General features: G+C 37.7%; 1 pseudogene; it reads left to right on the top strand.

The window, feature by feature from the left end:
- Nucleotides 1-7975: 7975 nt before the first annotated feature.
- On the top strand, nt 7976-24532 carry LOC145640387 (tryptophan aminotransferase-related protein 3-like; annotated as a pseudogene).
- Nucleotides 24533-25543: the final 1011 nt, after the last annotated feature.

The following is a 25543-nucleotide window of genomic DNA, read 5'->3' as shown; positions in this document are numbered from 1 at the left end:
TATTTATTGGTGAACCTATGCCCTAGGTCTTTTATTCATTGTTACTCCTCCTACTTTTATTCATTCCCACTTTTACTCTTAGTAGTTTAGTTTCCCTTCGATAATAATAATTTGTTACTCTATAATCTAGATTATATTAATTAATTAGGAATAAAAAGACTCGTTTCCCTGTGGATTCGACCCTACTTCCATATCTATTTTAGTTAGTGGTTTTAGGAATTACTTTTGATTAGGTGATACGACTTTAGCCTATCAACATGCAAAACATTAGTGAGAGTAAGCAATTTTCCAGAAGTGAGAGTGAGAACGATCTTTCCTTTGCCTCGGATAAAAGCAAAAGCTGAGTTGCCCATGAAGACATTTTCACCTTCGACCTTGTCATAGGTAATGTACATGTCCTTGTTTGTGCAGATGTGTCTGGTAGCTCCAGTGTCAACAATCCACTCAGCAGCATTACCTGTAAAGCTAGCTTCTAAAACGACAACAACAATAAGGTCAGAATCCTCAATAAGATTTGCTTGAATTTGCCCATTCACTACAAAAATTTGGCCTTTTAGCAACAGGTGACATCCGTTGCTAATTGCTAAAAATCCGTCGCAGGACATAGCTAGCTACGGATATATCGACGGAATCACTTCGTTGGTAAAAACCTTGTCGCTAAATGAATTTAGAGACGGAAAAAAAAAAATCCGTCGCTAGATTTAGCAACGGAAAAAAAAAACCGTCGTTGGATTTAGCAACGGAAAAAATAAATCCGTCGCTGGATTTAGCTACGGAAAAATAAATCTGTCGCTAGATTTAGCAACGGATTAAAAAAATCCGTTGCTAGATTCAACAACGGAAAAAAAAATATTTTGAATCTAAAAAATAGCTGCTATTTGGGTCGACCTCACTCGGGTCAACCCGACTTGGCTTTCCATGTAACGCTCCTTGAATCTTCAATCGCAATATTGCTGTTAGTAGGCTTCGAACCCTTGACTTCAATGTCAAATAGTGAAACTCTTACCAACTATACCAAATATTATTTGTTTACTTTTACGCACATAATTGATAATAAATGAAAGAAATATTAGAGACGGAATTTAAAATCCGTCTCTAGTTTAGAAATGGAATTTAAAATCCGTCTCTAATTTAGAAACGGATTTTCAAATTCGTCTCTAATTTAGAGATGGATTTAAAAATCGGTTTCTAGTTTAGAGACGGATTGAAAATCCGTTTCTAGTTTAGAGATGAATATAATGTAACTTACATTATTCGTCTCTAATGTAATATTTTAAATAATTAGTTTCAAAAATTATCTAGAGACTGAATTAAAAATTCGTCGCTCATATTAGCAACGGAAAAAAAAAAAAATCCGTCTCTAACTTAGCAACGAAAAAAAATTTGTTGCTAACTTAGCAACGGAAAAAAAATCTGTCTCTAAATTTAGCAACGGAAAATAAATCCATTGCTAGATTCAGCAACGGAAAAAAAATCTGTTGCTAATTTAGCAACGGAAAAAAAAATCTGTTTCTAATTTAGAGACGGATTTTCAATTCCGTTTCTAAATTAGAGACAGAATTAAATTAGCGAAGGAATTTTTTTATTCCGTCTCTAATTTAGAAACGGATTTTTAAATGCTGTCTCTAAATTAATTTAGAGACGGATTTTTTTATTCTGTCTCTAATTTAGAAACGGATAAAACTCCGTCGCTAGAATTCTGTTTCTATATGGATATTTTTTTTGTAGTGATTCTTCTTCTTAATCCTGCAATCCTTAGCCTTGTGACCAGTCAAAACACACTCAAAATAGGTACCCTTAAACTACTACTTTTGAACCTTCTCTTTAGGCTTACGAGAACTGTTATTGGCTTTGGACGGGTTGTTTTGTTTGGGTTCAATAAGATTGGCTTTGGCAGAAGAAGAGGAAGGAAAAACAGAAGGGCCTTTGTCTTTGATACGGTTTTCCTCCTCAATTTTGAGGTGTCCTACAAGCTCCTTTAAGGTAGGTCTTTGTTTTTGTGCATCAATTGATTATGAAATCCTTCCAAGAGGGAGGGAGTTCCTCAATCAAAACAATAGCAAGAGTAATATCTCAAATAGACAGACCTTCGGCAACCATATTAATACACATATTCTCATAACCATGAATCTGATCAATAATAGGCCTATCACCAACAATTTGAAAACTCAACCACTTACTAACACAATAACACTTAGTACCAGCATCATCAGTCCCATATTTTTTCTCTAAAGCATCCCAAATATCTTTGGCATGATAAAAACCCATATAAATATCCAACAGATTATTCGACATATAATGCAACAACATGCCCTTACAGGTTCTATCATCCTTAGCAAACTTAACATCAGTTTCATACAAATCATCCTTATCAAAATGTTCAACAATATTATCAAGAACATACGCAACATCAATTGGCTCCAAATAAAAATGCAACATAATAGTCCAACGTTTATAATTCTTTCCATTAAGAGGTTCTAACTTAGACATATCGGGAATCAGAAATTTGAAAGCCATAATCGTCTTTTAGATTGTTATACTAATAAGCAATAAACAAAAAAAGTAAGAGGGACCCACGACGCTCGCGCATCGCATTCCCCAAGACCCCAAGTCCCAAGCTCGACCCGGCTCTACGCGCTTGTACGCATGGTATAACACCCACCTCCCACTTACTCAACTAAGTAGTTCTAAAGCACTACAATATAAAAATAAGGGAAAACACTCTTCTCCAACCAATGTGGGACTTTATCCTTTCATTTGTTTTCTCTCTTTTTTTTTTTTTTTTCCTAACGCTCTTGTTTTATATCAAGAACTTCCAACGGGATCATTGACTCGGTCTTCATGAGTACAATGTGGCTTCTTCCTTGTACCGCCTCTAATTTTGAAAATGATCCTGACTTTAGGTTAGCCAACATGATAGATTTTTCTTAAGCAAGAATCTGATCAGTCTCTTTTTGAGATTGAAAGGATGGAAACCTACCTTTTTTGGTTAAAGAATAGATATCATATACAAAAGGTCAAGAAGACATCACTGGAATCATGAATGCGAAGATGTAATTTTATATTGAACTAAGAGTAACACACATAGTGGTGGGCATGGGCCGTGCCGGGCCTGCCGTGGGCCGTGCCTAGGCGGGCCATGAACAGTGTCGTGTCGGGCCGTGCCGGCCCACGGTGGAGGCGGGCCGTGCCGTGCCGTGCCGGCCTTCAAGGTTTCCCTGTCCACGGCACGGCACGGCCCACCGTGCCGGTCGTGCCGTGCCGGGCCGCCCGTCGTGCCGGCCACCGTGCCGGCCCACGGTGGAGGCGGGCCGTGCCGGCCCACGGGCCACGGCTTACCCTTTTTTCTTTTTTTTTTTTAAAAAAAAAAATTAAAAAAAACTTTAAAAAAACTTGAATTTTTTTTATGAAAGAAAAAATTGAATTGAATAATTATACAATTTAATATTTGAATTTAATAATTATTAAATTTTTTATGGAGTTAAGTTATATTAAATATTGTTTAAATTATATTAATATTTATTGTTCATTCATAATTTACTATATATCATATTATTCATATAACTATATAAGTATTAGACAAAAATTAAATAACAATATAACATATTCCATAAAATTAAAAGTTGAAAAAATTCATTCATAAAAATTTATTAAGTAAAAGATAATATGAAGTACAAGTGTACAACTAACAATAATTGATGAATAACTTATTTTGTTATTTTATTATACGGCTAATGTTAATAGAGTACATAGCCAACATAGGAAATACTAACATTTTCACTAATTAATAGAGTACATAGGAAATACTAGAATTTTCGCTAATTAATATTAATTCTCGAGTTGTTGGTAATCTTCAATCAAGGTCTTCATTATCTTCTTCGTCTTCATCTTCGGCTTCATGTTCACTAGCTAATGCGGAGGAGCTAGTTGAACCAGAACGATCGGAACCATCGATGTTGTCGTTGGCCGTAAAAGTACGATCTTGGATGCGTTCTTGGGCATCCATCCAATCCTTCAAGCAAACACACATTTCTAGTGTTTCGGGCTTCAAACTTGTTCTTCTATCGTCTAGAACCCTTCCCGAAGCACTAAAAGCTCGTTCCGAGGCAACGGAGGAGGCTTGGATGCTGAAAATATCACGTGCCATTGCCGCCAAAATTGGATGCTTTGTGCTTTGGGATTTCCACCAATCTAGGATGTCCATCCCCAACCTCGAATCTTCGTCCAAGCCTTTCATGAAGTCGTAGTTTAAGTACATTTGCAACTCCGAAACATCGCTTTGTGTTCGCCTTGATGATGATCCACTACCTGAAAACTTAGATAACATGTTAGCAGCTTGGGCCGCCAAACTTTTGCCCGTTTTACTTACGCTTTTGGATGTTTGAGAAGGGGCAAAATGAGTGACGGTTCCATATTTAGATTCATAAACTCTATATAACTCAAAAAATTTATCTTTCACATGATTTTTATATTGTTCGACACCATCACCGAGTTGCATGCATTCATAGTAAATATCAATTAGCATAAATGTGCCATCATACTTTGATCTAGGATCTAAAATAGAAGCAAACATATAAACCATAGGAAGCTTAGTGTAATATTTACGCCATTTAGCCTCCATTTGTGGAACATAATCATTGTAATCTTGTTGTGATCGATGTTCATAAAGAAGTTGAGCAAATAAACATGCATTTTGAAGGAAAGAATGAATGCAAGGAACATAAACAGAAGAAAAACAGTGAGTCATACTATATAATAATTGTAAAAATTGCATATATTTTTCACAATTATCCCAATCGGAGTCTGCTATCATGAATTGTGGATACTTATTATTGTAAAACAATGAAAATGGAACTCTATACGAAAGTGCCTGACTCAACATGTCATAGGTGGAGTTCCACCTAGTTGGACAATCCGTTTTAATTCTAATAGGCTTTATCTTATTTTGCTTAAGATATCGCCTCCATTCCTGATACCTACTGCTAGAAGACATAATAGACAAAACAGCATTTCGAATTTTGGAATAGTATGGACCAATTGCTTCTTGTCCATCCTTAACACACAAGTTTAAAACATGACAAATGCATCTAATATGTAATGCATCTCCATCCATTATGACATTATGCAAGTTTGGTTTAATTAGATTAGCACTAGCTGTCATGGATGTTGCATTATCAAACGTCATGGACATGATTTTGTCCCTAAGACAATATTCATCAAGAGCACTCATAATACAATTAGAAATATTAAAGGCCGTATGGGGGTATTCAAGCAATTTGAAATAAATAATACGTTTTTGCAATAACCATTCACTATCAACCCAATGACAAGTAACACACAAATAATGTAAACCATAACCACCATCCCATGCATCAGAAGTTATAGAAACTCTTGAAGTAAGAGTTTTAAGTTCTTCAATTAATTTCATTTTGTATTCTAAGTAAGTTTTCATGGCAGCTGTTTTAACGGTTTTTCGGGAGATTTTTTTGTGTTGGGGTTGTAGTGCTCGTTTAATGTAATTGTTAAACGGATCACTTTCAGCAAAAAGAAAAGGTTGTTCGGCTTGGACTATCATTCTCCCAAGTTCATCCCTATCCCTCTCATAATTGTAAGTGAAGCCATAAGGATGGAATTGAGAAATTTTTGGTTGAGTTGGGTCAGTACTAGGGGCACCACATTTTTCACTGTGTCGGTTTAGGTGCCCCGTACCGCCTTTGGCTGGAGCCGAATAAATATTACCACAAGTTTTACACTTGGCTTTTTCACCATCTCTACTTAACAAGAAATATTGCCAACATTTACTCTTTCGGTTTTTCAAAAGGGTCATTTCTTCTTCGGTGTACCATTCAATGAATGGGTTATCAGATGGGGGAATAGTATTTTGGACGGATGGGTCACTAGAGCCGGCAGGTTGTGTGTTGCTTGCTTGAGTTGTTTGATAGTTAAATTCAAAAGGCATATCATGTGCGGAGGCATAATAAGGTGGAGATTGGGTGCTTTGCCATGGTTGGAATGTCCCTTGTTGATCTAATCCGGTGGGAAAATCGGTAGAAAACCCGGGGTGGGTGGTGGCCATTGTAGGGATTTGCATAGTAGGGATTTGCATTGTAGGGGGGGCATAGAAGAGCCTTCCAATGGTCGTTTAGATTTGGCTTTTTTAGAGGAGGATTGGTTCGGGTTTGATGCCATGATTAATTAAGATTATTAACTAATAAATAATAATTAACAACAATATTAACAATTATAACAAATTAACAATTATAAGTTTATAACACTAACAAAGTAACAAATTATAACAAATTATAACAATTAACAAGTATAAGTAAGTTTTTTTTCTTAATTATTACTTAATTAGTAAGTTAATAAATTTTCAAAAATAATTATAATAATAGTAGATTATCTAAATCAATGAGATCCCAGGTAGGTTATGGTTAGGATCGACGTTGTCCAGAGCCCAAATCCCGCCTTAGACAGATTTCAACAATCCAAATAACCCACAATTAAAATAGAAATTAGTTTTTATGTAATTAAGTAGTTCCAAGTATACAATAATAATAATAATAATAATAATAATAATAATAATAATAATAATAATAATAATAATAATAATAATAATAATAATAATAGTAACAATAATAATAATAATAACAATAACAATAACAAATTAAAATAAAGTTGAGTTAGATCTTACAACGACGCTTCAACGCTTTCCCAAATTTATAATTTCTCGAATTTATAATTTCCCGAAATTATAATTTCCCGAATGTAAATATAACAAAGTATTTTTTTTTTTTTTTTGGTAGTAGACTAATAATATTAAAAATGTAAAATTTATAAGAGAATAAGAGATTAAGAAATATTAAGAGATTATAATTTATAAATTATAATATATGAGAATAATGAGATTATGAGAATAAGAGAGTAAGAGAATGAGATGAGAAGTTGAGTTGTGGAAAGAATTGGAAGTTTAGGGTGGTATTTATAGGTGAAAATATAGCCGTTTATAGCCGTTTATGGCCGTTGGAGGGAAAACAAAAACAGCCTTATAGCCGTTAGCCCGCGGGCCGTGCCTGCGGGCCGTGCCACGGGCTATTGGCCGGGCTCGTGCCGTGCCGGGCTGCTTTTTGGTTTTTTTTAACCGCAGCCCGCACGAGGCACGAGGGGCGTGACATCGTGCCGGGCCGGGCCTGCCGGCGGGCCGTGCCGTGCCGGGCCATCCTCGTGCCGTGCCCGGGCCGCCCGCGTGCTGACCCGGCCCACGCCCAGCTTTAAACACACAACGTCCTTTCAAATAAAAAAAAAGTAACACAAAACGTGAACATTACATAAATTATTATGAAATGAATCCTAATGGAAGATGTTGTATCATACGTGACGTACTCAATCTTTTACTGGGATCCAAAGGTATAAAAATAATTATAATGACAATTGATTGGGATCCACTTGAAAATATATTTACTAACTTGAAAATATGGATTCTATGACATTCAAATGTCCACTTGGGATTTCAAATTTAAATATGTAAAGTCTTATATACACTAGGCTGGCTATGACATGTTACATGTAATCCATTTAAATGAATAATAAATACATCAAATCAATGAAATAATGAATGATTTGATCATGACACTATTCGTGCACAAAAGTATAATTTTTATTCCCCGTAATACTTGGTACATGATTCGAGTCCAAAACCTAGTTGCATTTAAAAAGAAATAGAAAAAGAAAAAAAAAAACATATACAAATCTCCAGTAGCGAAATTTGACTCCAAAGAATAAAACTAAAAGAAGAAAATAATCAGGGACGGAGGCCGTATAACTCACAAACATCACCTAGCATTGTTGTATTCTAGCAAAGTTATAGGCCTTATAGCTCATGTCATGCCCGTTTCGCTAGGTCTATCGTCACAAACATAAGATAATTTGTTAAATGTGACGCGGTTTTGAAAGTATTTACAGTGGGAATCCAATATATATGGAGCCTTTTTGGATGAATAAAAAGGAAAGTGGTGGAGTATTGGTATCAGGATGGCATAGAATGGGATATACATATATAGACCCATATGCTGAGACACTTTCAACAGAGCTAGAGAATTACATCCTTAAATTGCATGAATTGGTTGGAAATGCAGAAACTGAAGGAAGGCATATTGTATATGGGACTGGCTTTACTCAACTACTTAATGCTGCTGTTTATGCTCTTTCCTCAAATTCCTCTAATCCTGCATATGTGGTCACTTCCACACCTTATTACTCAGTATGTATTCACAATAATTCTATTTGAGCTATTTTGATTTGAAAATCCCTTAATTGAACACCTAAATTATTTCTTCAAAAAAAAATAAATAAAAAACTCCTAAATTAGACAAGGGTTGGGCCATGTAATCCCACATGCCATGCCAACAAGCCTTGTCTAGAATGGGCAACAAAAAGGCTATGTCATTATGGGCTCTTGCAAATCTTTAATGAATGGAGCCTAGATTAAGTCATACATTGGGTTGTGTTAGGCTAGCTGGTCTTTGTTTTATTTTTAGGAAAAATTGCTGGGAATAATCCCATATTTGAGGCATATGCGAAAAATAATCTCATCTTTGGGATATTTTTAAAGGATTTTTTTACTTTTATCACAAAAAAAAATTGTTTTTTACCACCAAAACTTCTAAAACTTTTATTTTACGACCAAAACTTCTAAAACTTTTATTTTACCACCAAAAATAAAATTAAAAATTGTTTTTTACAACCTGTCGTAAAAAACTAACGAAAATTTTAAATTCTTTGATTTCCGTGTCAAACACATGGTCTTTAGGGGTTTCGGGGGGCATTTTAGTCCTTTGAGTCAACTTTGAGGTCAGAATTGACAAAAAATGATCGAAAATGCCTCGTTTTACATGATTAAAATTAAAATACCTCAACTATGACCTCAAATTGGACTCATAGGGCCAAAATGCCCCCCTAAACCTATAAAGAACATGTTTTGCGCACGAAATTCATTGATGAATAATAAGACAGTCGCCTTGTCATGCTCATGCAAGACTCGCGCCAAATTTGGAAAAATGATATTCATACATGGCTCGAGGGTGAGGGAACCTTTTTTTTTTTTTTGGTGTCGTGCTTTATTAATTCTTGTGTTGGCTTAACCCATGCCTGGTTCTACGAACCCTCTTTTTTGGTTCCCTTACCCTACAAACTTTAATCAATAGACATGAGACCATGATGAACCTTAATGAGCATTATGGCCTCATATCTTGCTTTTTTAACCATCAAAATAGGTACTCTATACCCTTTTTTTTTTTTTTTAAAAAAGGTAAATTAATTTACTTTTGATACAAATACTACGGCTTTTGACAATCTACTAATCCTGGTATATTTCTACATAACATTTATCTTTAATTGCTTACTTTTATGTTGTTTTCCTTTTAGACGTACAAAGAACAAACTGAGGAGGAAATTCATGTTCATCAGGCTGAGTTACAAACCTTGTAAATCTAGGGGTAAAATCGTCTTTTTTGTACATTTAATTAAGGGTAGTGTTGTCAGCACAGTAAATATCATTGAAGACGGCACATTGCCATGGAAAAAGTTGAAGTTAGTCAAACTAACGCTGCCAAGTCAATGTCGTTAACCTCCATTACTTGAATTTTCGCAGTTAGCCACAATCGTCACTTTCCCAAATTTGTAACCCTAATCTGAAACCATGTTCGAAAACGCATGAAATTGAACCTTGCTGCAGAAATTGGAGTATAACCGAGACGAAAATGATCCATTAAGAAAACTTCGATGCCATTGTTGTTATTGCATATCATCAAAACGCATGTTTCCTGGAGTTAATCCACCCACTCATCAAAGAGGAGAGAGAAACTATCAAATTCTCCAGATTAATCAATTTTATCAAATCAACTCAATGTTGGGGTTTGGTGAGTTCGACTCACCTCGGAAACAACCCCGACCCAAGGAACCACTCGTAATTAATAAAACCATAAAGCATAAATAAATAAACACAAGAAAAATGAAGAACGAATCATACCCTTGAAGCGAGCTTCGCCCTCTCAAAATAGGCTCTTACTTGAAAGCCTTGAGCACCGCAAATGTCGTGCCTCCAACGGTATCCACCCACAAAGGACGAACACGACTTTTTAGGTCCGCTACCTTGGAGTTAGCAAGGTCCGACTAAAACCCAAGTGTTAATGGAGTTTAAGAGTTTTTCCCAAAATATGGAATGCTCTTTCTAACGCCCACTCAAGCACTTTACTCCAAATCCCAAGGTTGGTATTTATAGAGGAAAGTATGAGTGGGAATTTCTATCCCATCAATGTGGGATCATGAAATTCCACAAATTAATTTAAAGCTAAATTAAATTAAAATTGCAAACTAATAATAAATCTACAAGTGGCATTACCATGTGAAATGGGTTGGTGAGGACCACATGGAGAGTAGGGGACCATACTTGCTCCACACTCATTACTCTCCTTGTGCCACATGTCCTTACCCACTTGCTCCCATATTCCTCAAGCTTCCCCATAGTGACCGGCCCTATGGCCCATCCACGAGCCCAGCCCCGCACCAAGATGCGGGCTGCTGCTGTGCGCGCAAGCCACGCACTTGGTGCGGGCTTGCTGCTGTGCGTGGCTGCTAGTGCGTGCGCTGCTAGCATGCCTAGCTTGCGGCAGCTATCTGCTGCACGCACCACGTGCACACGGCTGCTAGCTGCTGCTGTGTGTGGCTGCTAGCACGGTGCGCTAGCACGCACCTAGCCAGCCATGCTAGGCTCGGCTTGGTGCGCTTGCTAGCCACCTATGCTTGGACATTTTTGCCCCTAGCATTCGGATGCTCGGGGCATTCCGATGCTAGGGGTATTTTGGGAATATGGTCGATTTATTATTATTTTGCGCGTCTCGTCTTTTTATTATCATTGACTCGACTTCCGACGATCGGTTTCGACGCTCCAAGCTCGAATTACCGACGTCTAAATATTTAACACTCGGGCGGTGAATTAATTTCTTCCAAATTAATTCGTCGAGTCGGTTCGTATATTTTGCTTGGGTGTGACCCGAAGGGTTCAGTCAAGATTAAGCTGTAATATTAATTATATTAATATTACTGATCGGAAGCGGCCTCCACCCAGGCATTCCGATCACTTGAACTTACTGAATATATTAGCTTTCTAATAATTCTGAACCCGCTATCAGAATAATACACTTGTTCGAAGGACACCATTCCTTTCACTCAATTTATTTCTTTCTAAACCTAAGTCAGTCCAATCAAATTCAATTCAATTAAAACCAAATCAATTTCAAATGAAATCAAATCAATTTCAAATGAAATCAAATCAATTTCAAATGAAATCAAATCAAATTCGAAGAATTTTTGGAGGTTTTACAAAGCAAGCTTGTACAACAATGGCGAATTTGTATGTATCGTAGTGTCATTAATAGTGAACTTGTATGGTGACCGATCTTCAACATATTCTCAATTGCGAGCTATGTCATCTCTTCCAATGGCCAAATTGACTACCATAGGTATGCAAATGAAGAGAGATGATGTAGATCCAGGGAGTAATTAAAAATTTTATTTTGTGTTTTTTGTTTTTTTTTGGGTTTTTCTATACAGTGCCTCTGAGGTATTGACTTTTCCAAGCTGTGCCCACCCATTTTAAAAATTCTACACCGTACCCCTAAAGTTCCTTTAGTGTCTCCGATGTAACCCTACACTAATCCTTCTGTTAACTTAAGTTAACTTTCCGTTAACTAAAATAAAGAAATTAAAAAAGAAAACAAAAAAAACCAATTCAAGCACCACCGCCCCACCTCCGTTGCACCCCCAGCTGCACCACCGAGCCGCGCTCCTCTCTCCTTGACCCACCACCTATGAGGCCGAGTCGGTGAGCAATGAACTCGTCATTGAGAACGAAGGAGTTAACTTCGATTTCGACGGCGACGGTGGGAACTTCAGCGTTCATAATGCGGCGAAGTGCATTGACGACGCTGGAATCGGTTTTCTTGAGCTCGAATTTCATGAAATCATCTCGATTTTAAGGACGAATTTCACCCAAACCATCGAAAACCCTCGCCCAAATTCAATCGATTATACCATGAGATTAGGAATTCTGAGTTTTGATTTGTACTCGATGGATTATTAGATTTAAAATTCTCGACTTTGATTTGGAATTTGGATTTTTGTAGTATGAGGCGTGGCTGGGGGGAGAGCTGACCGGAATGGTTGAAAGAGAAGGGAAGGTGTGGCCGGAAAAGGGCGGTCAGGGCGAAGGGGGAGGGATGGCCGGAAATGGAGACTGCGGTTGGAGGTGTAGTAGTGGGTGGTTGTGAGGGAGGAGAGAGAGGTGGGGTGGTGGTGCGGTTGGAGGTGTAGTGGTGGGTGGTTGTGAGGGAGGAGAGAGAGGTGTTTGGGTTTTTTTTTTATTTTTTGTTTTTTTTTTAAATTTCTTTATTTTGAAGTTAAGGGAAAGTTAACGGAGGTATTAGGGTAGGGTTACATCGTAGACACTAAAGGGGCCTTAGGGATACATTGTGGAATTTTGAAAATGGGTGGGCACATCTTGGAAAAGTCAATTCCTCAGGGGCACTGTATAGAAAAACCCTTTTTTTTTTTAATAACGTCAAGGATAACGGGGACGTTACAAACCCCATTACTAACGTCCGTCTACTGTGCCAAGTCAGCTAACGTCCCAAACAATATAAAAATAAGAAGATGGCCCACATTCAGGACTGATTTACAAATTTATGTAAATCAGGCTGATCAATGGGGGGCGCCCCAAACTGAGATATATCAGTCTCGAGCATACGAGTATAAAGGTGACACATCGATCGTTATGAAAGAACAAAACAAGCAATGAAAATGTTACATTTATAGAATTTGTGACATCCCCAAACAATCCAGACGGTCAATTCAAAGAGAGTGTTCTTAAAGGACCCTCAATTAAGACTATTCATGATCGTGTCTATTATTGGCCTCATTACACTGCCATTCTAACCCTGGCTGCTGAAAATCTCATGCTTTTCTCTATGTCTAAGCTTACGGGTCATGCTGGCAGTCGATTTGGGTACAATCTACTCCCTCCGTTTCACATCTGACACTCGTATAGTTATATACTTTCGTGTTTATGTATATAGGTACATCTTACATGTTACACGTACTACAACCATTTCCCTTGTTTAGTTTCCTTGTACATCTACTTATAGGGCCAAATTGTTCGAATATAAATTGAAACGGATGTTTTTTTTTTTTGGTGTTCCATCCGGTTCACCCTTTGGGCTAATCCGGATTCGGGGATCAGTTCTGGGTGAAACGGATGTAGTATAACTAAATCTTTATTTTATTCAAATTAGAATAATTGAACATGATAATTAAACAAATTAGGCAATTAACTTTCTTTTTTAATAATGTAGGTGGGCTTTGGTGAAGGACAAGGCTGTAAAACAACAAATGGAGTATTATGTGAATCATAATACGTTAGGTGTGTCACAAGATACCCAATTACGGGTATTGATTCTATTGAAAGCAATTGTTGATGATGGAGGAAGTGACATTTTTAAGTTTGGATACAATATAATGAAGGAAAGATGGGAAGGACTAACCACAATCTTGTCTACTTCATCGCACTTCTCCCTACAACATATACCTCCACAATTCTGCTCGTTCTATCAACGAGTTAGAAGGCCTTCCCCAGGTAATATTATTTTATCGTTGCACCATATACTTCTTTTCCTTAAAATCACAACAATTTCACTTTTATATTTGTCATTGCACAATTTTGTCATCTATATTAATTAATATCTTTAGTTTTATTAGGCGTAATAATAAAAAAAAATTAATATTCAAGAGAAAAAAAGGAGTTTAATCCAATAATATTTTTTTTTCATATATGAACAAAACATGTGGTCAAGGTTAGTGAATAAAATACTCGTAGTATGAAAGTTATACTGTTACAATTATAAATAAGTGTTGTATTTGTAATTGCTTAAACGCTATGGTATATATATAATATCACCATCTCTAGTTGTTGTTTAAGGTAGGAATCTAATTATCAAAGCTGAATTTATTTCAAGATAATATCAAATACTATTCTAAGCGTCTGTTCACATTTACTAAGTTGAGGTGAACGAGGACTTGTTATAGAATTCTCTCTATGGCCGCTTCCCAGCCCGATCCTAACCCCCCCCTGAACTAGCTGATCAATTGATCAGATCTACAAAAAAACCTAAACGGAAAATTACTCATGAAATCTTTGGGAATATTGCTGAAGATTTAGATCAACCTATGGAGGTCGAAAATATTCTCTTGAATGGTCAGAAAATGACCATTCCTGCTAACAACATGAATATGCAAGGTGCAAATCTTCCTCCACCGATTCTGAATGGAGGAATTTTATCCTTCAGTGAGAAGGTTCAAGGTGACCAAGGTCCAAAGTCTTCTCTGCAATCGATAATGAATCTGGATGAGGATTTGGTTGACTTGATCTCAGATGATGAAGAGGAAATTCCAGAGGAAATTCTTCAGGATGAACGTTGTCCTGTCATAACCCTTTCGAAGGAGGAGAAAATACGCTTGAGGAAACCATGGTTAACTTCTCTGATAATCAAGATGTTTAGTGGTAAGATAGGTTACATGGGACTCATGTGAAGGCTGAAGAAGAAATGGAATATCAAAGGTGAACTTGCTCTCACTGACATTGGCTGTGATTACTATATTGCGAGGTTTATAAATCAGGCGGATTACAATTATGTGCTTACTCAAGGACCATGGCTCATTGATGATAACTATCTCACCATTAGGAAATGGATCCCCAATTTTGTACCTAATGAATCTCCTATTAAGGTTTTAACAGCATGGGTGCGTATTCCCAACCTACCTGTGGAATACTTTGACATTAATTTCTTGAATAAAATTGGTTCAAGAATTGGCAAAGTGTTATGAGTGGACAAGAAAACTTCTCAAGCTGAACGTGGTCAATTCACACGTTTAAGTGTTGAAATTGACCTTTCTAAACCTTTATTATCAAAATTCTGGTTGAAGGGTCGAATTTGGAGGGTTCAATATGAAGGAATAAAAATGGTTTGTTTCAAGTGTGGTAAACTTGGTCATGTTGCGGATGATTGTGGTCCTGTTAATGTCCCTATAAGCAATTCTTCAGGGCATGATAACGTCAGATGTCATGAAAATCCCTTGCACAATGAAGGTCCTAAACCTGAGGAGACAGAGAACTTCGGCTCCTAGATGCTTGTTAAAAAGCCTGCTCGGAAAAAAATACAAGGGTTGAAAAACCTATTCAAGAACCAGCTAGAAACACTCACAATGGTGCACCTGTGGTGAACAGAGTTGCAACAGGGGCTGGACGTAAGGAGGCTGAAATTGGAAACAATTTAAAAAATAATTCTGTTCCCAATAATTAAGGAGGGGGCTCTAGATTTGCTATTCTGGAGGATCAAGATAGGGAAGAATCCGAGCATTTGAAGGAGCAGGATATGGAAATTGAAGATTCTTCAATTTTGTTTAAGGATAATGATGGAAGTTGTTTTGCTACCACCAATTTAGGTGATATCTCACAACATTTACTTCCTAAAGATAAGCAATTATCTTTCTCGAAAGGAAAAAATATATCTTTTCCTAAAAATCATTCCAAAGCTAATAAAAATTATTCCAAATCTTATCAATCTAAGGAAAAAATTTCTTCTCAACCTTCGACACTCCCTCTTATGGAAATTGATAATAATTCCTTGCATATTCTTTCCATAAATAAGCCGACCTACACGCTAGGAAAAGAAAATCTGGAATTTGCCTTTCAAGCTAACAAAGAAGCCACTCACCAAGCCACTAACGAGCAATCACAAGCTGTTTAAAAGCTGACGCAGGAAGAACTTGAACCGAGTACAACTGTTAGCCATGTCCCTAACACCTTCCCTGATATCTCTAAGGATTCCCCCGGAGAAGACTCTATGTGTGGGGCAGCCGTTAGACCAAGTTTATCTTGTGAAGATGACTCCCTTGATCCATGTCATGGAAGTGCAACTAGAGTCCATGCTACCAGCAACTTCGACTCCCCCGGAATTGGTGGCAACATTGAAAATTCCCAATGAATTTCAACGATTGTTGAGATTCATTAGTCAAGCATACATGTCATCACTATCTTCTATCCCTGTTTCTATGGAAGAGTGCATACCTAATTTAGCTCCGGACTCTTTACCGATCTCTTGTATGGTCTGGAATGTACAAGGTGCGGAAAGCAAAAATTTTATCTCTTCTTTGAAAGATTAGGTGCGTGTGAATCAACCTGATGTTCTCGCATTAGTTGAAACTCACATGGGGGGTGATCAAGCCCTTCGAATTTCCTCTATTATTGGCTACAATGGGCATACTCGTGTAGATGCTATTGGGTTCAGTGGTGGTATATGGGTTTACTGGAAACCGGATATTGTGAATGTGGAGCCTATCCTTCAGCATAAGCAACACATCACTATGAATATTTCACAGAGGGGTGCTGTGCCTTGGTACTTTACTGCTGTATACGCTAGCCCCGACCCGCCTCAAAGGAAAGATTTATGGGAAGAATTGAAAAATTTTGCTGCCACGCACAATGAGCCATGGCTCATGACAGGTGACTTCAACGATACTCGTTTTCCTTCGGAACGCAGTAGCTCCTGTAATGAAACCACTCGAAGATCAGCATTATTTAACTCTTAGGTGGAAGACATGGACCTTATTGAAGTGGAATTCTCGGGTTCGACCCACACATGGGCTAGGGGACTTTCTCCAGAAACCCGACAGAGAGGGAGATTAGACAGAGCCCTTTGCAATGAAAAATGGGCTTTGAGATTTGAGAAAGCTTCAATGAAGCACCTCACGGCAATACATTCTGATCACTGCTCGCTTTTTATCTCTCCGAACGGCTTCACTTCTTTTCATTCTCTTCATTGCCCGTTCAGATTTCAAGCAACATGGCTTACCCATGAAAACTTCCAGAATTTTGTCTCTGATCATTGGGATGCTGATAGCCCGCTCATTCCTGATCTCAATAAACTTTCGAAGCACTTGCAAATTTGGAATAGGAATGTCTTCGGCAACATTTTCAAGCAAAAAAGGGCTCTCATAGCTAGATTGGGTGGAATTCAAAAATCACTTGCTATCAAGGTGGACAGAGGATTATTGAAATTGAAGTCTCGTCTTAGAAAGGAACTTGATGAAATTCTTGATAGAGAGGAGACTTTATGGTATCAAAAATCTTGCATTGAATGGCTTAAGAATGGTGATAGAAATACAACATTCTTCCAGTTAAGTACAATTGTGAAACGCTGGAAAAATAAGATTCTAGCCATCAAGAACGAAGAGGGAATTTGGCTGCATGATAAATGTGATATTCAAAATCAAATTGTGAATTATTTCAAAAATCTATTCACTGAAGAGGGAGAGCCAGAACTCTTTGATGTGCCGCAAGATGTCTTCCCTGAAATTCTTCCTCGAGATTGGAATTTTCTCACAAGAGCCTATTCGAGACATGAAATGGATGAAGTAGTCAAGGAGATGGGGGCGTTGAAAGCTCCGGGACCGGACGGTTTTAAAGCTATATTCTATTAGAAAAATTGGGATTTGATTGCCCCTACTGTCTATAAAACTCTCCTTCCCATCCTTGAAGGTAAAGGTATCCCACCGGATTTTAATGAAACATGTATTGCCTTGCTGCCAAAAATTGATAAACCTAAGTTAGCTTCACAATTTATACCAATTGGGCTATGTAATGTAGCCTATAAAATTGTAACAAAGGTAATTATCAATCGGTAGAAACCTGTTTTGCCCTTCTTGATCTCGAATACTCAAGAAAGCTTTGTTCCTGGGAGGCAAATTACTGATAATATTGTCATCATGCAAGAGGTGTTACACACTATGAGGAAAAAGCAAGGTGCAAAAGGGTTTATGGCGATTAAAATTGATTTCGAAAAAGCCTACGATCGTCTTCGTTGGTCATTCATCCGGGATACCCTTCTTGATATGTGTTTACCAATCACAATGGTAGACTTAATTATGGAATGCATATCCACTGCCTCTCTTCGTGTCCTATGGAATGGTGAACCTTCGGAAAGCTTCAAACCAAGTAGGGGACACTACTAAAATTCGGCCAAATTGCGACCGCCTCTGACGGTCGTTGAAAATAGCAAAAACGGTCGCTAAACATAATTGCGACCGTCAACGGTCGTAACGTGGTGGTCGTTATTAACTTGGTCGCAAAAAAAACAAAATTACGACCGCTTGACGGTCGCAATTTTTTTTGCGACCGTTTTAAATATTTTCAACGACTGTTTTGAAAACGGTCGCAAATAAATGTAATTGCGACCGGTATAGTCAGCGGTCGCAAAATTGGATTTAGAGACCGCCTAAAGCCGTCGCTAAAATTAAAAAAAAAAACAAAAAAAACAAGAAAATCACCCCACCCCGTATCCAGCCTCACCAACCCACCACCACTGCCAACCCTATTCACCTTTACCCACCACCACCGTCCACCCTAAATACTACCATCCACCACGGAAACACCTTCAACCACCACGAAAACACCTCCAACCGCCCCGACAACACCTTCAACCACCACGAAAACACCTCCAGCCACCCTGAATTACCACGAAAACACCTCCAGCCACCCCGAATAACCTTGAAAACAACCCCATCCACCACGAAAACTCCAGCCCACCCCGGATTCACACCCTTTTCCCACGAAAACCCAAATCAGCCACCACAACAGCCACCCATAAACCAAATTCACCAAAAATCAAACAAAATAACACGAAAACCCAAAATTTAGCGAAAATCAAATCAAAAAAATAACAAAATCAAACAATTTCACTTTGAATATCAAACCCTAAAATTAACGAAAATTAACCCACAAAATTATCCAATGAAAATGTACCCGAAAATCAAACCCAAAAATCAACAAAAAAAACAAAATCAAACCCAAAAAGAAACGAAAATAAACCAAAAACAAAACAAAAATAAACCAAAAACACGAAAACATACCTCAAACTCTTAATTTTACCTCGAATTTGGTTTAATAAGGCCCAATTCGACCATGAAAAGTCTAGATCTAGACTTTTTATGGTAGAATTCGACCTTGAAAACCATGAACTAGTTAACACCACAAAGCTAAGCATCAAACCAACACACCACCAATGCTGCCGGAGAATAAGAGAACGGAAATGGAGGGGAGCGAAACTTAGCTTGGAACGGAAATGGAGATGTGAAAATGAAGAACAAAAATGGAGAGGAAGGAGAAAGGAAAGAGAAGAAGGAAGAGAAGGAGATGGAACCATGGAGGAAAGTGAATACACATGAGAAAGCAAAAAGAAGAGGAGGAGAGAGAAAAGAAAGAGGCGGAGGCTAAGAGCTGAGAAACTCTTAGGGTTTGGCTCCTTTTATACCATATACTCTTTAAAATAAAAAAATCCCTTTTGCGACCGTTAAAGCGGTCGCAAATTATGACATTTACGACCGTCAAAATGACGGTCGCAGATTATGACATTTACGACCGCCTTTGACGTTCGCAGATTATGAAATTTACGACTGTCTCTGTGACGGTCGCAGATTATGACATTTACGACCGCCTTTGACGGTCGCAGATTATGAAATTTACGACCGTCTCTGTGACGGTCGCAGATTATGACATTTACGACCGCCTTTGACGGTCGCAGATTATGAAATTTACGACTGTCTCTGTGACGGTCGCAGATTATGACATTTCCGACCGTCTTTGACGGTCGCAAATTATGACATTTACGACCTTCTCTTTGACGGTCGCAGATTACGACATTTACGACCGACTTTGACGGTCGCAAACGATTTAATTTAATTTAGAATTATTTTTAATTGTTCAAACATCCTAGCGACCGTCTAAAAGGCTAAAAACGGTCGCAAAACGGTTGCAAATTTGCGACCGTTGTCAAAGCAGTCGTAATATTGCGTCCGCACAAAAAACGGTCGCAAATTTCATATTTTGCGACCGTTTTTCAGACGGTCGTAGAAAAACGGTCGCAATTTAACAGAATTTAGTAGTGGGAATTAGACAAGGTGATCCCCTATCACCTTATCTTTTTGTTATGTGTATGGAGCGGTTTTATCAAATAATTGAAGAAGCCATAGCTCACAATCTTTGGAAACCTATTAGAGCAAGTCGTGATGGTCCCGTACTTTCAAACTTGTTCTTTGCTGACGACATAGTCCTATTTGCTGAGGCTTCTACTGACCAAGCCAATCTGATTCACTCTTGTTTAGCTCGGTTTTGCACTGCATTGGGGCAAAAGGTGAGTTTGCCTAAATCAAGGGTCTACTTCTCGAAGAATGTCTCACAATCTGCCAAATCTGAAATTTGTGAGGCTTTGCGCATGGAGTGTACTGAGGATTTGGGGTTATATTGGAATGCCTACTTTGACAAGTAGAGTTATTACCAAGGCAACATAGAGCCATCTGTGTGAGAAAATCGACCGACGTCTTAGTGGATGGAAATCCAAATATTTGTCGTTGGCAGGCCGAATTACTCTAGCAAAATCTACCTTGTCCACAATGTCTTTCTACTCCATGCAATCGGCTAAAATTCCACGATCTATTTGTGAAGATATTGACAGAAAAACTAGAAGGTTCATTTGGGGTGGAAATGAAGACAAAAAGAAGGTGCATTTGATTTCATGGGAAGTGTTACAAAAGCCGAAGGAACTTGGAGGTTTAAGCATAAATTCTGCCAAACAAGCGAATGCCGCATTTCTTACAAAGCTTGGATGGAGAGTTTTGACTGAACCCAACGCTCTTTGGTCTCGTGTACTTAGGGCCAAATATTGCAAAGGGCGTTGTGACATAGATATGTTTGAATCTAAGCAAGGAATGTCTAATGTGTGGAGCGGCATAACAGAAAACTCAAAGTTTCTGTGTAAAGGTGCACGATCTGCCATAGGTAAAGGATCTCAAACTTTGTTCTGGGATCACTTGTGGGCCACTGATAAGCCTCTAAGTGAAATTGTTACATCCCCTGTTCCGTTGGAGATAGCAGGCGCTACTGTTGAAGAAATGTGGGAGGAGAATCAAGGATGGAAATGGAATGTTTTTGCTCCATATTTAGATTCGGATACTCTCAAATTGATTCAACACCATGCTGTTCGAGCCGATCCCAGTGTTGGTGACTTACTGTACTGGAAAGAAGGGACTAAGGACAAATTTTCTTTGAAGTCTGCGCTTAGTATATTGAGGAATGAAACTGATTGCCTTGATGAAGAGTGTTGGGATTTAATTTGGAAAGCTCTGGTTCAACAACGCATTCGAGCTTTTTTATGGTTGGCTTGTCATGAACAACTTCTTGGGAATTTGAATCGATTTAAGAGGCAACTCACTGATGATCCTAAATGTTTTCTATGTGGGTGCAATGAAGAGAGCAACCTCCATATATTGTGTGACTGTCCAGCTGCTAAGCAAGTGTGGCGCATAGTGTTAACTCCTTCTCTTTTTCAGAATTTCTTTCAAGGTTCTATGAAGGACTGGTTGACTCACAACCTTAAAGATTCTGGAAACGAAGATGACCAGGGTTGGCCGACTCTTTTTGGCATCGTTGTGTGGTGGGTCTGGCGTTGGAGAAATTGCTATGTCTTCAATCGAGATAATGAAATTCCTGTAGACATGGGAGCCTTCTTTCGTATTAGAATTGATGAAGCATTTCGTAGCCTGAATAACATGAATGAACAGCAAAAATCACCAAAACAGGAACGTTTGATTGCTTGGAACCCACCTGCTTTTGGCTGGTATGTTCTCAATAGTGATGGTTGACAGGGTAAGTCGTATCCCCTAATCAAAAATAATTACCTAAATCACTAACTAAAGTAGATAGGGAAGTAGGGTCGATCTCCACAGGGAAACAAGTCTTTTTACTCCTAACTAAATATTATAATCTAAATTATTTAAGTAACCAATATTTATGAATGAATAAGAAACTAAACTAAAAAGAGTAGGAATAGAGAGAAAATAATATATAAAGGATCTAGGGCATAGGACATGGCATAGATAACATGATTAACAGGCTCTCGCAATTTATTAATCAACATAGATCTAACAGGCTCTCGCAATTTACTAGATCTAAGTTCTTATTGAAAATAGCCTTTAATATCAAATTAACATCTCCTCGATTCATCAATTTAATATTGCTATACTTTTACAAGCCGCAATTGTAAAACATTAAAAAAATCCAATAAGAAATCATCATGCAATACCAACAATCAATAATAGTCAATCATCAATGCATCAATTAACCAAATTGTAAAGGGCTCTCGCTACTTATTACAATCACACAATTAATTTATCGGTATTACATCTCATCTCTCGATTCTTGACTTAACCATTTATAAATTAACTCGCCTATTGAAACTAGACCTAAACATTAATTTTCATCTCTCGATTCTTGAATCAATATTGTCAAACTCATGGATAAAAGATAGGCCTAATCTAGTCACAGAGCATTAAATCAATCAATAGGAAATTAATCTAGCATTGATAATCATCAACAATAATTTACCCCTTCATATTATTTATTAGATCCCCAAGAACCCTAGAAATTAAACTACTCACACATTATTAAATATAAACTAAGCAAAGCAATAAAATAAATCATGATCAAAGGAATAAAATAAATAACTGAGATTAAGGGAAAAGAAATCGTTACCAAAATAAATCTGAAATTAATCAAAGAAATAATAACAAAGGTTTAGAGAGAGAGTTTAGAGAAAGAAGTCTAAGTAGAGAGAGAAAAACTAAGAGAAAGGATTAAGAGAAGAAGAAGTAGTAGAAGAAGGATCTAATTAATCCGTACAAAAAACGTATTTAAACTAAACTAAAAACAACTCCTAATTAGAAACTAATTGCTCGTCAAAAATCACTTCTCCAGAAACACGCGCCCGATCGAGCTAGAGGTCGCCCGATCGGGCGTGCCTTTTTGCCAGAGCTCCTTCTAAGTTGCCGCGCCCGATCGAGCTAGCAGCTCACCCGATCGGGCGCGCCTTCCCTTGATGGCACTCCCACGCATCCGCCCGATCGGGCGATTGCTTGCCCGATCGGGCCCGGTCTTTATCTTCAAGGCTTTGGACTTCGATTGGGCTAGATTTCTCGGCCCAGTCCATATTTCCTCTCGGGTCTCGAATACATGGTCCAATTGCCTCGCGATCCAAATAACCGAGCCATTAATCACCGGCTCGATGGCTCTAACCGGCCTTGGGCTCCATAAGTGGTCGTGTTCTTCCAATGCTCGTAGTCGCTTCATAAAAATCCCGGGAAAATGCTCCAAATGTGCAATTCCCTGCAAAACTCAACCAAAACTACGAAAACACTAGAAAACACATATTAGTAATAAAAGTGGCCCTAAAGGGCCAAAAACACTACTAATTATGACCAAGGGACGGGGGTAAAGTACTATATAAAATAGACACATCAATGGTGCAGCCAAGGGCTGTCCTGGTCCAGCAGGTGGAGGAGCTATTATAAGGGATAGGCAAGGCAATTTCATCTCTGGATTTTCTGCAAATTTTGGTAGATGTTCGACCTTTCGAGCTGAGATTTTAGCATTAACTCGTGGCTTAGAGTTAGCTAAAAATCTACAAATTGAAAAACTCGAAATTCAGCTTGATAATCTTGCTTGTGTGCAAGTCTTAAAGCAAGGTCATGCCAATACAGGGGAAAGCATACATGAGCTTACACGATGCATCTCAATGCTAGCTAATGATGGGTGGGAAACGAAGGTGACACATATATTCCGTGAAGGCAATCGCGCGACGGATTGGTTGGCCAACCGCGGAGTCTCTCAAGACACAAACTTAGACATACTTAATTTTATTCCATTAGGACTTGGTAGGATTTTAGAGGAGGATGCTAGGGGGGTAGCTTTCCCTCGCTTAGTCCCTCCGTAGTTGCTTTTCTATGTTTTTTCTTTTCCTTTGTTTGTTTTTGTAGTTCGTTTTCTTTTCTTTGGCATTGCCTCATTTGGATAAAAAAAAAAAAACTAAGTTGAGGTGAACTGAAGTGAACTAAACTTATTGGAGCTGAACTGAATATTTTATGAGAGAAGTAAATTAGGAGTTGAACTGAAATTAAGCTGAAGTAAACAAGCCCTAAATCGAACAAAATGTGTTAGTCTAACATGTTTACACATAGGGGCTTTAAGGTTTGTTGCAATTCGGTAGTAGCTGAAAGCCTGAAAGTATTTTAAATGTTCTAGTTAACAAGTACACAAAATTTAAAACTTGAACACATTTTTATAAGTAGATTATATTCTGAATGGTGTTGGACCATGGCAGCATATGCATGGTTGAAGTGTGAAAGAGAAGAAGATGAAGATTGTTATCAAGTGCTAAAACAAGCCCGAATCCTCGGTCGCAGGGGTCGATTATTTGGAGCTGGAGACCGCTTTGTACGCCTCAGCTTGCTAAGAAGCCAAGATGAATTCGATTCTCTGTTGTACAACTTACAAATATTGGTTTCCACTGAATTTCGAAATCATTCCAAAACCATATGAGTTTGTAATAATAAATTGAATTGGTTTGGTCATATTTCTTTTTATGGGCATATTTCTTTTTTGGAATTGTATATAAATTGAATTGGTTTGGTCATATTTCTTTTTATGGGCATATTTCTTTTTTGGAATTGTATATATTAACTCATATGGTTTTGGAGTGATTTCGAAATTCAGTGGAAACCAATATTTGTAAGTTGTACAACAGAGAATCGAATTCATCTTGGCTTCTTAGCAAGCTGAGGCGTACAAAGCGGTCTCCAGCTCCAAATAATCGACCCCTGCGACCGAGGATTCGGGCTTGTTTTAGCACTTGATAACAATCTTCATCTTCTTCTCTACGACCAGATTGTATGGGCATATTTCTTTTTTGGAATTATATATATTAACCAAGATCTTGATTGTTTCATGCATGTGAATCACGTTAGAACAAGAAATTATGATATGATTAAATGACAAAATGGTAGAGATTAGTTGGTAAGCAATCAACAATAATGCATTTGGGGGTTACAGGTTCAATTCTTGGGTAACATTTCTTTTATGCATCAGCAAAGATAAATTAAAATAAGAGTAACATACACCTAACGTGATCGACTATTTAATGGTATTCTTGAATTTTTATATTATCTCCGTTTTATATTATTTAAATGTCTAATCGTTGCAAATGATATAAAACGATGTAGTATTATTCCATAAAACAAATATTGAACTCAGTAACCTAGTCAAACTTTCTATGGAATCCAAAGGTATAATATTATAAGATGGGGTGCTTAATGATTGATAATTGATCAATAAAGACTATAATGTCATTTTCAACTGTATATATTTTGTCTATGTATTAATTAAAAAAGTGAATAAAATCAATCTTTTGTATCTATATTTGTAAAACTCCACCTTGCTTTATTTGATTGGCATATAAAATAATTGGTAGAGTGTTGATTTCATCTTCAATTATGAGGGTCTAATTATCCATATTTATACCAATTAAAAGAAGCTAGCATTTTCAAGTTAAAA

This window comes from Chenopodium album, chromosome 7 (genome assembly GCF_948465745.1).
Source record: "Chenopodium album chromosome 7, dcCheAlbu1.1, whole genome shotgun sequence".
NCBI lineage: Eukaryota > Viridiplantae > Streptophyta > Magnoliopsida > Caryophyllales > Amaranthaceae > Chenopodium > Chenopodium album.
The sequence above is the reverse complement of the archived record's forward strand: the minus strand, read 5'-3'. Positions and strand labels throughout refer to the sequence as shown.